The sequence below is a fragment of the Phycodurus eques genome, unplaced genomic scaffold (genome assembly GCF_024500275.1).
Source record: "Phycodurus eques isolate BA_2022a unplaced genomic scaffold, UOR_Pequ_1.1 contig_89, whole genome shotgun sequence".
In the NCBI taxonomy this organism is placed as follows: Eukaryota; Metazoa; Chordata; class Actinopteri; order Syngnathiformes; family Syngnathidae; genus Phycodurus; species Phycodurus eques.
The window spans coordinates 26,395-40,484 of record NW_026904086.1 but is presented as its reverse complement, the minus strand read 5'-3'; the positions used below and the strand labels follow the sequence as shown (position 1 = coordinate 40,484).

Below are 14,090 nucleotides of genomic sequence, written 5' to 3'. Positions count from 1 at the left end.
TGATGACATGTATGGCAGGTTGGACACTAAAGAAGGAGAAAAGGATCTATCCAGGCTGGCCAGACAGAGGGATAGAGATGGGAAGGATGTGCAGCAGGTTAGGGTGATTAAGGATAGAGATGGAAATATGTTGACTGGTGCCAGCAGTGTGCTTGCTAGATGGAAAGAATACTTCGAGGAGTTGATGAATGAGGAAAATGATAGAGAAGGGAGAGTAGAAGAGGTACGTGTGGTGGACCAGGAAGTGGCAATGATTAGTAAGGGGGAAGTTTGAAAGGCATTAAAGAGGATGAAAAATGGAAAGGCAGTTGGTCCTGATGACATTCCTGTGGAGGTATAGAAGCATCTAGGACAGGTGGCTGTGAAGTTTTTGACCAGCTTGTTCAATAGAATTCTAGTGCGTGAGAAGATGCCTGAGGAATGGAGGAAAAGTGTACTGGTGCCCATTTTTAAGAACAAAGGTGATGTGCAGAGCTGTGGCAACTATAGAGGAATAAAGTTGATGAGCCACACAATGAAGTTATGGGAAAGAGTAGTGGAGGCTAGACCCAGGACAGAAGTGAGTATTTGCGAGCAACAGTATGGTTTCATGCCTAGAAAGAGTACCACAGATGCATTATTTGCCTTGAGGATGTTGATGGAAAAGTACAGAGAAGGTCAGAAGGAGCTACATTGTGTCTTTGTAGATCTAGAGAAAGCCTATGACAGAGTACCCAGAGAGGAACTGTGGAACTGCATGCGGAAGTCTGGAGTGGCAGAGAAGTATGTTAGAATAATACAGGACATGTACGAGGGCAGCAGAACAGCGGTGAGGTGTGCTGTAGGTGTGACAGAAGAATTTAAGGTGGACGTGGGACTGCATCAGGGATCAGCCCTGAGCCCCTTCCTTTTTGCAGTGGTGATGGATAGGCTGACAGATGAGGTTAGACTGGAATCCCCGTGGACCATGATGTTTGCAGATGACATTGTGATCTGCAGTGAAAGCAGGGAGCAGCTGGAAGAACAGTTAGAAAGATGGAGGCATGCACTGGAAAGAAGAGGAATGAAGATTAGCCGAAGTAAAACAGAATATATGTGCATGAATGAGAGGGGTGGTGGGGGAAAAGTGAGGTTACAGGGAGAAGAGATAGCAAGGGTGGAGGACTTTAAATACTTGGGGTCAACCGTCCAGAGCAATGGTGAGTGTGGTCAGGAAGTGAAGAAACGGGTCAAAGCAGGTTGGAACGGGTGGAGGAAGGTGTCAGGTGTGTTATGTGACAGAAGAGTCTCTGCTAGGATGAAGGGCAAAGTTTATAAAACAGTGGTGAGGCCAGCCATGATGTATGGATTAGAGACAGTGGCACTGAAGAGACAACAGGAAGCAGAGCTGTAGGTGGCGGAAATGAAGATGTTGAGGTTCACTGTCGGAGTGGCCAGGTTGGATCAAATTAGAAATGAGCTCATCAGAGGGACAGCCAAGGTTCGATGTTTTGGAGACAAAGTTAGAGAGCGCAGACTTAAATGGTTTGGACACGTCCAGAGGAGAAATAGTGAGTATATTGGAGGAAGGATGATGAGGATGGAGCTGCCAGGCAAGAGAGCTCGAGGAAGACCAAAGAGAAGGTTGATGGATGTCGTGAGGGAAGACATGATGGCAGTTGGTGTTCGAGAGGAGTATGCAGCAGATAGGCTTACATGGAAAAGGATGACGCGCTGTGGCGACCCCTAACGGGACTACCAGGTGCCGTAAGCTTTTACACTTTAGATTCTCGTGGAATCGTTTTCTTATCGGTGGTTGACCTTAATTATAATGCAGTCATCCTCTCTCTTATGATTTACCATCTCTTTATTAGGAGACAGAATCTTCAAGTACCTTTTTTAAACATCCCGTTTCTCCTTTTCCGACAGTAAAAATAAAATAAAATCGATACACACATATATCTATATATATATATATATATATATATATATATATATATATATATATATATATATATATATATATATATATATATATATATATATTAGTATCACGTGATACGTCACAATTTTATCACATCAGTGCTTTTAATTGGCTCGAGGCTAAGGATACAAAGGTATGGATTTTTAAATGATTCGTAATTATTTCACATTATTGTGTGGACCTCAAAGTTCGCATCATCCACACACAGAAAATCCAAAATAGACCAGCCAACAATTGGAGAATAAGGTGACGAGATCCGCTCGAGATATTTTTAAACGAAATATGATATTTTTTAAAGATAAAATGTTGCTTTTCAGGTAACCATGTGGCTTACGGCCATACTACCCTGAGAACGCCTGATCTCGTCCAATCTCGGAAGCTAAGCAGGGGCGGGCCTGGTTAGTATTTGAATGGGAGACCGCCTGGGAATACCAGGTGGCGTAAGCTTTTTCACTTTAGATTCTCGTGGAATCGTTTTCTTATCGGTGGTTGATCTAAATTATAATGCAGTCATCCTCTCTCTTATGATTTACCGGCTCTTTTTTAGGCGACAGAATCTTCAAGTACCTTTTTTAAACATCCCGTTTCTCCTTTTCCGACAGTAAAAATAAAATACACACATATATCTCTATATATATATATATATATATATATAGAGATATAGATATATAGATATATATCTATATATATTAGTATCATGTGATACGTCACAATTTTATCACATCAGTGCTTTTAATTGGCTCGATGCTAAGGATACAAAGGTATGGATTTTTAAATTATTCGTAATTATTGCACATTAATGTGTGGACCTCAAAGTTCGCATCATCCACACACAGAAAATCCAAAATAGACCAGCCAACAATTGGAGACTAAAGATGACGCGATCCGCTCCAGATATTTTTAAGCGAAATATGATATTTTTTAAATATAAAATGTTGCTTTTCAGGTAACCATGTGGCTTACGGCCATACTACCCTGAGAACGCCCGATCTTGGAAGCTAAGCAGGGGCGGGCCTGGTTAGTACTGGGATGGGAGACCGCCTGGGAATACCAGGTGCCGTAAGCTTTTTCACTTTAGATTCTCGTGGAATCGTTTTCTTATCGGTGGTTGACCTAAATTATAATGCAGTCATACTCTCTCTTATGATTTACCGTCTCTTTATTAGGAGACAGAATCTTCAAGTACCTTTTTTAAACATCCCGTTACTCCTTTTCCGACAGTAAAAATAAAATACACACATATATCTCTATATATATATCTATATATCTATATATATATAGAGATATATATACAGATATATATCTATATATCTAATATATATCTATATATCGAAATATGATATTTTTTAAATATAAAATGTTGCTTTTCAGGTAACCATGTGGCTTACAGCCATACTACCCTGAGAACGCCCGATCTCGTCCGATCTCGGAAGCTAAGCAGGGGCGGGCCTGGTTAGTACTTGGATGGGAGACCGCCTGGGAATACCAGGTGCCGTAAGCTTTTTCACTTTAGATTCTCGTGGAATCGTTTTCTTATCGGTGGTTGACCTAAATTATAATACAGTCATCCTCTCTCTTATGATTTACCGTCTCTTTATTAGGAGACAGAATCTTCAAGTACCTTTTTTAACATCCCGTTTCTCCTTTTCCGACAGTAAATAAATAAATCGATACACACATATATCTCCATATATATATATCTATATATATATATATATAGATATATATATAGATATATATCTATATATATTAGTATCATGTGATACGTCACAATTTTATCACATCAGTGCTTTTAATTGGCTCGAGGCTAAGGATACAAAGGTATGGATTTTTAAATGATTCGTAATTATTGCACATTATTGTGTGGACCTCAAAGTTCGCATCATCCACACACAAAAAATCCAAAATAGACCAGCCAACAATTGGAGAATAAAGATGACGCGATCCGCTCGAGATATTTTTAAGCGAAATATGATATTTTTTAAATATAAAATGTTGCTTTTCAGGTAACCATGTGGCTTACGGCCATACTACCCTGAGAACGTCCGATCTCGGAAGCTAAGCAGGGGCGGGCCTAGTTAGTACTTGGATGGGAGACCGCCTGGGAATACCAGGTGCCATAAGCTTTTTCACTTTAGATTCTCGTGGAATCGTTTTCTTATCGGTGGTTGACCTAAATTATAATACAGTCATCCTCTCTCTTATGATTTACCATTTCTTTATTCGGAGACAGAATCTTCAAGTACCTCTTTTAAACATCCCGTTTCTCCTTTTCCGACAGTAAAAATAAAATAAAATCGATACACACATATATCGATGTATATATATCTATATATATACAAATCTATAAATATATATATATGAGTATCACGTGATACGTTACAATTTTATCACATCAGTGCTTTTAATTGGCTCGAGGCTAAGGATACAAAGCTATGGATCTTTAAATGATTCGTAATTATTGCACATTATTGTGTGGACCTCAAAGTTCGCATCATCCACACAAAAAAAATCCAAAATGGACCAGCCAACAATTGGAGAATAAAGATGACGCGATCCGCTCGAGATATTTTTAAGCGAAATATGATATTTTTTAAATATAAAATGTTGCTTTTCAGGTAACCATGTGGCTTACGGCCGTACTACCCTGAGAATGCCCGATCTCGTCCGATCTCGGAAACTAAGCAGGGGCGGTCCTGGTTAGTACTTGGATGGGAGACCGCCTGGGAATACCAGGTGCCGTAAGCTTTTTCACTTTAGATTCTCGTGGAATCGTTTTCTTATCGGTGGTTGACCTAAATTATAATACAGTCATCCTCTCTCTTATGATTTACCGTCTCTTTATTAGGAGACAGAATTTTCAAGTACCTTTTTTAAACATCCCGTTTCTCCTTTTCCGACAGTAAAAATAAAATAAAATCGATACACACATATATCGAAATATATATATCTATATATATACATATCTATAAATATATATAAATATATATATATATATATATATATATATATATATATATATATATATATATGAGTATCACGTGATACGTCACAATTTTATCACATCAGTGCTTTTAATTGGCTCGAGGCTAAGGATACAAAGGTATGGATTTTTAAATGATTCGTAATTATTGCACATTATTGTGTGGACCTCAAAGATCGCATCATCCACACAAAAAAAATCCAAAATGGACCAGCCAACAATTGGAGAATAAAGATGACGCGATCCGCTCGAGATAGTTTTAAGCGAAATAGGATATTTTTTAAATATAAAATTTTGCTTCTCAGCTAACCATGTGGCTTATGGCCATACTAGCCTAAGAACGCCTTATCTCAGAAGCTAAGCAGGGGTGGACCTGGTTAGTACTTGGATGGGAGACAGCCTGGGGATACCAGGTGCCGTAAGCTTTTTCACTTTAGATTCTCGTGGAATCGTTTTCTTATCGGTGGTTGACCTAAATTATAATGCAGTCATCCTCTCTCTTATGATTTACCGTCTCTTTATTAGGAGACAGAATCTTCAAGTACCTTTTTTAAACATCCCGTTTCTCCTTTTCCGACAGTAAAAATAAAATACACACATATATCTCTATATATATATCTATATATATATATATATATATATATATATATATATATATATATATATATGAGTATCACGTGATACGTCACAATTTTATCACATCAGTGCTTTTAATTGGCTCGAGGCTAAGGATACAAAGGTATGGATTTTTAAATGATTCGTAATTATTGCACATTATTGTGTGGACCTCAAAGATCGCATCATCCACACAAAAAAAATCCAAAATGGACCAGCCAACAATTGGAGAATAAAGATGACGCGATCCGCTCGAGATATTTTTAAGCGAAATATGATATTTTTTAAATATAAAATGTTGCTTTTCAGGTAACCATGTGGCTTACGGCCATACTACCCTGAGAACGCCCGATCTCGTCCGATCTCGGAAGCTAAGCAGGGGCGGTCCTGGTCAGTACTTGGATGGGAGACCGCCTGGGAATACCAGGTGCCGTAAGCTTTTTCACTTTAGATTCTCGTGGAATCGTTTTCTTATCGGTGGTTGACCTAAATTATAATGCAGTCATCCTCTCTCTTATGATTTACCGTCTCTTTATTAGGAGACAGAATCTTCAAGTACCTTTTTTAAACATCCCGTTTCTCCTTTTCCAACAGTAAAAATAAAATAAAATCTAGACACACATATATCGAAATATATATATCTATATATATGTATATATTTTAGTATCACGTGATACGTCACAATTTTATCACATCAGTGCTTTTAATTGGCTCGACGCGAAGGATACGAAGGTATGGATTTTTAAATGATACGTAATTATTGCACAATATTGTGTGGACCTCAAAGCCACGGTTTATGAACCCAAACCACTTCCGAGGAATACATTACTGTCAAGTGAAAGGCAGTGTTAGTTGGAGGAGATGAGATAGAGTAAATTCAATCAGAATCAGCAGAATCAAAATCAGAATCCTCTTTATTTGCTGAGTATGTCAGAAACATACAAGGAATTTTTCTCCGGTAGTTGGAGCCCCTCTCGTGTGACAACGGACAGCCATTTGACAAAAAATACTTTGGAGACATAATCACATTAGACCAAAGTGCGGAGAGTCACTCAGCAATAAAAGGTTACCGGGAATGTGATCATGTCGATGCAAATTTTGTGTTATTTTTTTGACAATTGTGCAAATGATGCCGAGTCCCTCTCGCAATTTAGAGCAATTTGAAATGACTGATCGAGCAATAATCTGGGACAGTGACAATTGTGCAACTGTACTCATTGTTTAGCTTCAAACATGCATTCTGAACTAATATGTATTTTTTTAACTATTGCAGGATGAAGTCAGTCAAATTCGCAATCTGGAGAGAAGTCGAGTAGTTGTCCATCTACAAATCGACGCTTTCTGAGTTCACTCACCTGAGTGCCCGTTTGAATGCGTTTGACAATGATACAGCACCGAGCATGCTGAAATAAATGTGAGTTCATAAATGACTACATTGGGGCCACTCAAAAGGCAGCGGCCTATTTCTGGTCCCCATCTGTTCAGGCCCCTCACATGATCAGCCGAGATCGGGCATTCTCTATGTAGTATGGCCGAAAAGTAGGGATGTCCCAAGGAAAACCACCTAATTTTAGCTTTACCACAACCATATAATTGACACACATTTTAAACGATTGCATAAGTGTATTACCACTATATAAAAGTATCTTTTATGATTATGCACACTATTTTACAATGGGTTTGCTTGCAAAACAAACCAATTTACCTGTTTAAAATTATAGTCCCAAACAGAGCATGGATAAATCATTACTCACCCAATTACTACACTTCATTTTAATAATAGTTTGTTTTCCTATATTTGAAGGAGTATGGGCTTTTTAACTTTTGCGCATATCTTAACATGTCTACACTACAAACAGGGTTTGGAGGGTAACTGTTACTTTAAAGATAGATGGGCAGAGAGATGGATAGATTTGCTTGCTAATGAATAGATAAATAGACGGACGGACGCATAGTTAGCTAACCTTTAGATATAACTGTTTGTTATAAAAAGTGAAATGAAAACACGAGACAAATTAAGTAGAAAATCTTTGCAGTTCGGGGTAAACAGAGACTTTTACTGCCCACATCAGCAAGTGCATGGATGATGTCACCACCACGAAGTCCATCACTGTCCGTGCTAATCAGAAGCCATGGCTGTTGGGGGAGGTCTACAGACTACTGAAGGTCCGCAACACGGCTTTTAGATCTGGGAATGAGGAGGGCCTGAGGACAGCCAGGGCCAATTTGTCCCGTGGTATCAAGGAGGCCAAGAGGGAGTACTCCAGGAAGATCGCCCACCGCTTCAGTGACAGCAGTGACACCAGGAGTCTGGGGCGTGGTATTCAGACCATTACGGACTATAAACCCACACCACAGACCTGCGACAGCTCCACCACCCTGCCAAATGAGCTAAATGACTTCTTTGCTCACTTTGAGGCAAAAAACAGCACTCCTGCACACAAGACTCCACCCTCCTGGTGACCGAGTGCTGACACTGACCTGGGACAGCGTGAAAAGATCCTCTCGACAGGATCAACAACGAAAAGCCGCGGGCCCAGATAACATACATGGCCGTGTTCTGAGGGACTGTGAAGCTGAACTCACAGATGTCTTCACAGACATTTTTAACACCTCCTTGAATCAGGCTGTTGTCCCCACGTGCTTCTAAGCCCCCACCCATCATCCCAGTCCCGAAGAAGTCATCTCCCTCCTGCCTCAATGACTACCGTCCGGTGGCGCTCACTCCCATCCTGATGAAGTGCTTCAAGCGGCTAATCATGCACCACATCTTGTCCTCCGCCCCCCCAACCCCTCAACTCCTTGGACCCCTTCCTCACCTGCAAAGTCCTCCGCATTGCGGGGGATGCCACCCATCCATCACACAGCCTCTTCAATCTGCTGCCATCAGGTAGGAGACTGCGGAGTCTCCAGCCCAGGACGAGCCGACTCAGTTTTATTCATAAGGCCTCTCAGGAATCTGAACTCTCTGCCCGCTCTGCCCCCTCAACCTCTTCTGTCCTTTGCCCACCTGAACTCTGACACCCCACAAACATGCACATGCACACACATTCACGCACCGATTACCGTTCGCAGCCGATATCCCAGATCGGGTCCCGACATATGTCGGGAACGACAAAACTTCTTGTAGTGTGACATAAGCCACGACAAACGATTTGGCCCGATGACGCCAATGAAGTCTGGCAAATTGGATATTTTTTGGGGATATCTTCCGTGCAGTGTGACATATCAACAACAACGAGTGTGTCCCGTCTCGTTGACCGGTGACACGTTTTCTGCTTCTACCTCTCGGACAGTGTTTGATTTGACAAGATAGAGCCCAGTGATGGTAAAAGACGGGATAGGGTGCTATTGGAATAAATGTCGAGTCAGTGTTGCCACTGTCTGCCCCAGAAGCGGCAAGGTTTGATGGAAGTAGTCTGACATAGTGTCATTGGGAAAGACCAAATGTGTCTTGCAGCCTGATCCAGCCATGACAACCCGAACAGCCCTGTTGCACATACCAACTACAATGACTAGAGAGCAGAGTGGCGCAGCGGAAGCGTGCTGGGCCCATAACCCAGAGGTCGATGGATCGAAACCATCCTCTGCTATCTGGAGCTTGTTCATCTGTTATCTATGTCTGCTCATAGGATGTTGTGGAACTGCTATCATTTAACGTCTTACTCTTCATGAGAAATATTGTGCAATTAAGACTTGTCAACTCATTGGCTGAGGCCCACAGGGAAGTGACCCTTTCCTCAATTCACTTCGTACTGACAAAAAAATGTTGTCCTTTATTCACTGTTCTGTCAATTTAAAATCACTGTGTCAGTACCCATAAAGGTGGCACGACAGTTCAGCGTGAAAGACAAAGGTAATGACATTAAGGCAAACACTTTCAGGGGAGCTAATATTTTACGGCGACAAGCAAACAGTCCAAACAGAACGGCAAACAGCTCGACCTTTTTGTGGCCAAAAATACGTATTGTCCCTAAACGCCTTGTCGGAGCCAATGACAAAATAGGTAGGATATTAACGATATTGAAAAGGAAGTGGCAGTGGTGGGATTTGATCCCACGCCTCGTGAGAGACTGGAGCTTAAACCCAGCGCCTTGGACCACTCAGCCACACGACCTGCAAACCCTGTTTTTGTACGGGGAATTTTTTGATAAATGTAAGCCCGACGGAACGAAGTTGTGACAAAACCTGAGTGTGAAATAAGCCACGGCAAACGATTTGGCCCTGCGACGCCAAAATGAAGTCTGGCAAATTGGGTTCTTTTTTGATATCTTCCGTGTAGTGTGACATGTAAACGACAACTCTCTCGACAGCGCAACTTGACAGAGACCAGTAGGATTGCGTATTCTGACCGGCGCATCACCCTCCCGTGCTTACCGTTGTCAACATACTTGCGCGCTGTTGTGGACATTTCTTCTCACGCACAAACCAATGTTTACCGAAGCCTTCGGGCATGATTCGACGCAACGCCAGCATGTTTACGTGCAACCGTATGTACTTGCACTTGCTAGGGTACATAACGTTTTGTTGCTGCTTTGCGAGCCGTATTGTATGAAAAGTACTGTGAACATAGCTCAAGCAATCCTTCAATGAACGTTCTCTCCCGAGCACCAGTGACGAACAGGTTTTTCCACATTTTGTCCCCCCACAGTCACTCACACGCACAGGCATACACAGAAACAAGACATTGACGCGCGCATTGTTGTTGTCGTCACCATCGTACGAGTGTGTCCCGTCGCGTTGACCAGTGACACGTTTTCTGCTTCCACCTCTCGGACAGTGTTTGATTTGACAAGATAGAAGCCCAGTGATGGTAAAATACGGGATAGGGTGCTATCGGAATAAATGTCGAGTCGTGTTGCACTGTCTGCCCCAGAAACGGCAAGGTTTGATGGCAGTAGTCTGACATAGTGTCATCGGTAAAGACCAAATGTGTCTTGTCGCCTGATCCAGCCATGACAACCCGAACAGCCCTGTTGCACATACCAACTACAATGACTCGAGAGCAGAGTGGCGCAGCGGAAGCGTGCTGGGCCCATAACCCAGAGGTCGATGGATCGAAACCATCCTCTGCTATGTGGAGCTCCTTCTCTGTTATCATGTCTGCTCATAGGATGTTGTGGAACTGCTATAACGTCTTACTCTTTGTGAGAAATATTGTGCAATTAAGACGAGTCAACTCATTGGCTGAATCCCACGGGAAGTGACCCGTTTTCCTCAATTCACTTCGTACTGACAACAAAATGTGTCCTTTATTCATTGTTCTGTCAATTTAAAATCACTGAGTCAGTACATAAGGTGGCACGACAGCTCAGCATGTGGAAGACAAAGGGGATGGACTATATATATAACACACACACACACACACAACCGTCTGTATGCCATACACCAAGTTAACGATTCTGTAATACATCACAGTTCTGACGGTTTCGATAAAACAATTTTGGGATTATTAAAAGAGAAGTCCTGATACCCCTGGCCCCGCACCTCACATTTCCCCCCCCCTCACAAGAACCTTGAGTATATTAAGACTGCTAAAAGATTAAATGCGAGGCAGGCTAGATGGGCTCTGTTCTTTACTAGATTTAAGTTCACGCTATCCTACCGACCCGGTTCTAAAAATGGTAAGCCAGATGCTTTGTCACGCATTTTCTCCGAAGGGAATTCTTTGTCCGACCCAAAGACTATTTTGCCCAAGTCGTGTTTTATTTCCACTTTTGTTTGGGACATTGAAACGGCGGTTAAAGGGGCTCTGAAAAACACTCCTAGCCCTGACGATTGCCCTGAAAACAGGCTTTATGTGGTTCCGACCTTAAGAACCGCACTGTATGTCACCCAGGCATTGCCAAGACTCAATCAGTGGTCGAACAGCGCTTTTGGTGGCCTAATGTTAGGAGGGATGTTATCGATTATGTCAATGCTTGTCAGGTATGTGCTGCCAACAAGCCCTCTCATCAACGTCCTTCTGGGGAGTTGCGACCCCTGCCAATACCACAACGTCCTTGGTCAGACATTTCCGTAGACTTTGTGACAGGATTACCGGCCTTTAAAGGCAATACCACCATTCTTACAGTTGTTGACAGGTTCTTTAAGATGGCACACTTCATTGCACTTCCAAAACTCCTCTCAGCTAAAGACACTGCCGAGCTGATGATTAATCAGGTTTTCAAGTTCCATGGTTTCCCCAAGAATGTGGTGTCTGATAGGGGTCCCCAATTTATTTCGCAATTTTGGAAGGAGTTTTGCAATCTCATAGGTGCTACCGTCAGTCTGTCATCTGGGTTTCATCCTGAAACCAACGGCCAAACCGAGAGGCTGAACCAGGACCTGGAGACTGGGCTCCGATGTCTCGCTTCACAGGTTCCGCGATCCTGGTCTCAGAAATTGGTTTGGGTCGAATTCTCCCACAATTCCCTCCCCTCTGCATCCACTGGTCTATCGCCTTTTCACGTTGTGCATGGTTACCAACCATCTCTGTTTCCTGCCATAGCCCCTGAGTCCACAGTTCCAGCGGCATTAACCTTGGTGAGACGCTGCAGGAGGACCTGGGAGCGAGCCCGACAGATGCTGCTGCGCCAGGGACGGTCCTACAAAGCCGCTGCTGACCGTCGGAGGACACCGGCCCCGAACTACAAAGTGGGTCAGCGAGTTTGGCTCTCGACCAAACATATTCCACTCAGGGTGGAGTCCAAGAAGCTCGCGCCCAGATTCGTTGGGCCCTTTCCCATCACAAAGATCATCAACCCTGTCACCGTGAAGCTGAGGCTCCCAAGGTTGATGCGGGTCCACCCTGCTTTTCATGTCAGCCTACTCAAACCAGCCCGGGAGTCCCCTCTGGTACCGACCTATGCCCATCTATTAAACCTCTCTTTTTGGAAACTGTTCATTTGTTTTGGAGTCATGCATTTTTGGGTCCTATCCTCTGTTCCGTTCATGACACATCTCTCTACCCATCTATCTTTAAAGTAAGGGTTACCCTCCAAACCCTGTTTGTAGTGTAGACATATAAAGATATGTGCAAAAGTTTAAAAGCCCAGACTCCTTCAAAGAGGATTGCATAGGAAAACAAACTATTATTAAAATGAAGTTTAGTAATTGGGTGAGTAATGATTTATCCATGCTCTGTTTGGGACTCTAATTTTAAAGAAGTAAATTGGTTTGTTTTGCTAGCAAATACATTGTAAAATAGTGTGCATAATCATAAACGATACTTTTATATAGTGGTAGTACACTTATGCAATCGTTTTAAAATGTGTGTCAATAATATGGTTGTGGTAATGCTAAAATTAGGTTGTTTTCCCTGGGACATCCCTACTTTTCGGCCATACTACATAGAGAATGGGACCTTAACAGATGGGGACCAGAAATAGGCCGCTGCCTTTTGAGTGGCCCCAATGTCGTCATTTATGAACTCACATTTATTTCAGTATGCTCGGTGCTGTTCATTGTCATCCCAAAGGCATTCAAACGGGCACTCAGGTGAGTGAACTCAGAAAGCGCCGATTTGCAGATGGACTACTACTCGGCTTCTCTCCAGATTGCGAATTTTACTGACTTCATCCTGCAATAGTAAAAAAAAATACATATAAGTTCAGAATGCATGTTTGAAGCTGAACAATGAGTACACTTGCGGAAAAAAACGTACATACCTTTAATAAAAACAGTTTGCATGGGCACAGGCAGCCGCACCATCCTAACTGCATGCATCTTATTTGGACCAAATAGACATGAAAATAATACTTGTAATTGTACAGAATGTGTGTGTGTGTGTGTGTGTGTGTGTGTGTGTGTGTGCGCGCGCGCGCTTAACAGAAGTACTAAACTGTGTTTAAGAAAAGTTGAAACCGCTGTGACAATACGCAGTTTGAATATTTAATTGGGATTTTTTTCAGGTACCACTAGAGGGAACCCGCACCATTCAACAATTTGAGAACCACTGCTCTATGCTGTTCATTGATACTTAATTATTGTCCACGTGACCCTCAAGGTACACTTATTGATGCATTTAAAATTGGGGGAGGGGGGGGAAATCATCTCCATTTGTCATTCCCCCACCTTTCACACCAAATTTACATCACTGTCTCCAGATCAATCACTTTTTCAAACCACAACATCAAAATTGTTCAACTGTACAAGTGTCCAAGTTTTCAATTGTGTAACAATGTCTTTATGTCTGTTACAGAGGACTTGCTTCTACTGCTGTTTAAATGTCTGATCACGATGTTTTGAGCAAATGCCGTACTGAACCAAGTGACTTCAAATGATAAAGGATCAAGGATCAATCCACTGTGATTATATTGTGATTTTGACAGAGCAATAAACACACATTCATTTCTGCATTGTACCTGTGTTGAAAATGCATGTGAAAATGGCGACTCCATGTGGACCATAATAATACTGCAATTCACATCATATGCACACACTGGCAACAGTATTCATTCGTTACGTTATTTGAAAGCATATTTATCTAACTTAACAATCATGTGACAACTTGTACACACAAAAAAAAAAATCACTAAGTAGTTGGTCTTGTGACACTGATGCAAACTA

The 14,090-nt window shown here is 42.1% G+C and overlaps 3 non-coding genes and 3 pseudogenes across 3 annotated transcripts; all 6 read left to right on the top strand.

Moving 5' to 3' along the window:
* The first annotated feature begins 2,270 nt into the window (after positions 1-2,270).
* LOC133398347 (5S ribosomal RNA) lies at positions 2,271-2,389 on the top strand (annotated as a pseudogene).
* A 510-nt stretch (positions 2,390-2,899) lies between these two features.
* On the top strand, positions 2,900-3,008 carry LOC133398350 (5S ribosomal RNA; annotated as a pseudogene).
* Positions 3,009-3,324: 316 nt separating this feature from the next.
* LOC133398344 (5S ribosomal RNA) lies at positions 3,325-3,443 on the top strand. Its single transcript, XR_009767791.1, has one exon. It is a non-coding gene; the product is annotated as a 5S ribosomal RNA (ribosomal RNA).
* Positions 3,444-3,959: 516 nt separating this feature from the next.
* LOC133398359 (5S ribosomal RNA) lies at positions 3,960-4,068 on the top strand (annotated as a pseudogene).
* Positions 4,069-4,571: 503 nt separating this feature from the next.
* Positions 4,572-4,690, top strand: LOC133398364 (5S ribosomal RNA). The gene has a single exon (XR_009767797.1). It is a non-coding gene; the product is annotated as a 5S ribosomal RNA (ribosomal RNA).
* A 1,170-nt stretch (positions 4,691-5,860) lies between these two features.
* On the top strand, positions 5,861-5,979 carry LOC133398363 (5S ribosomal RNA). The gene has a single exon (XR_009767796.1). It is a non-coding gene; the product is annotated as a 5S ribosomal RNA (ribosomal RNA).
* Positions 5,980-14,090: the final 8,111 nt, after the last annotated feature.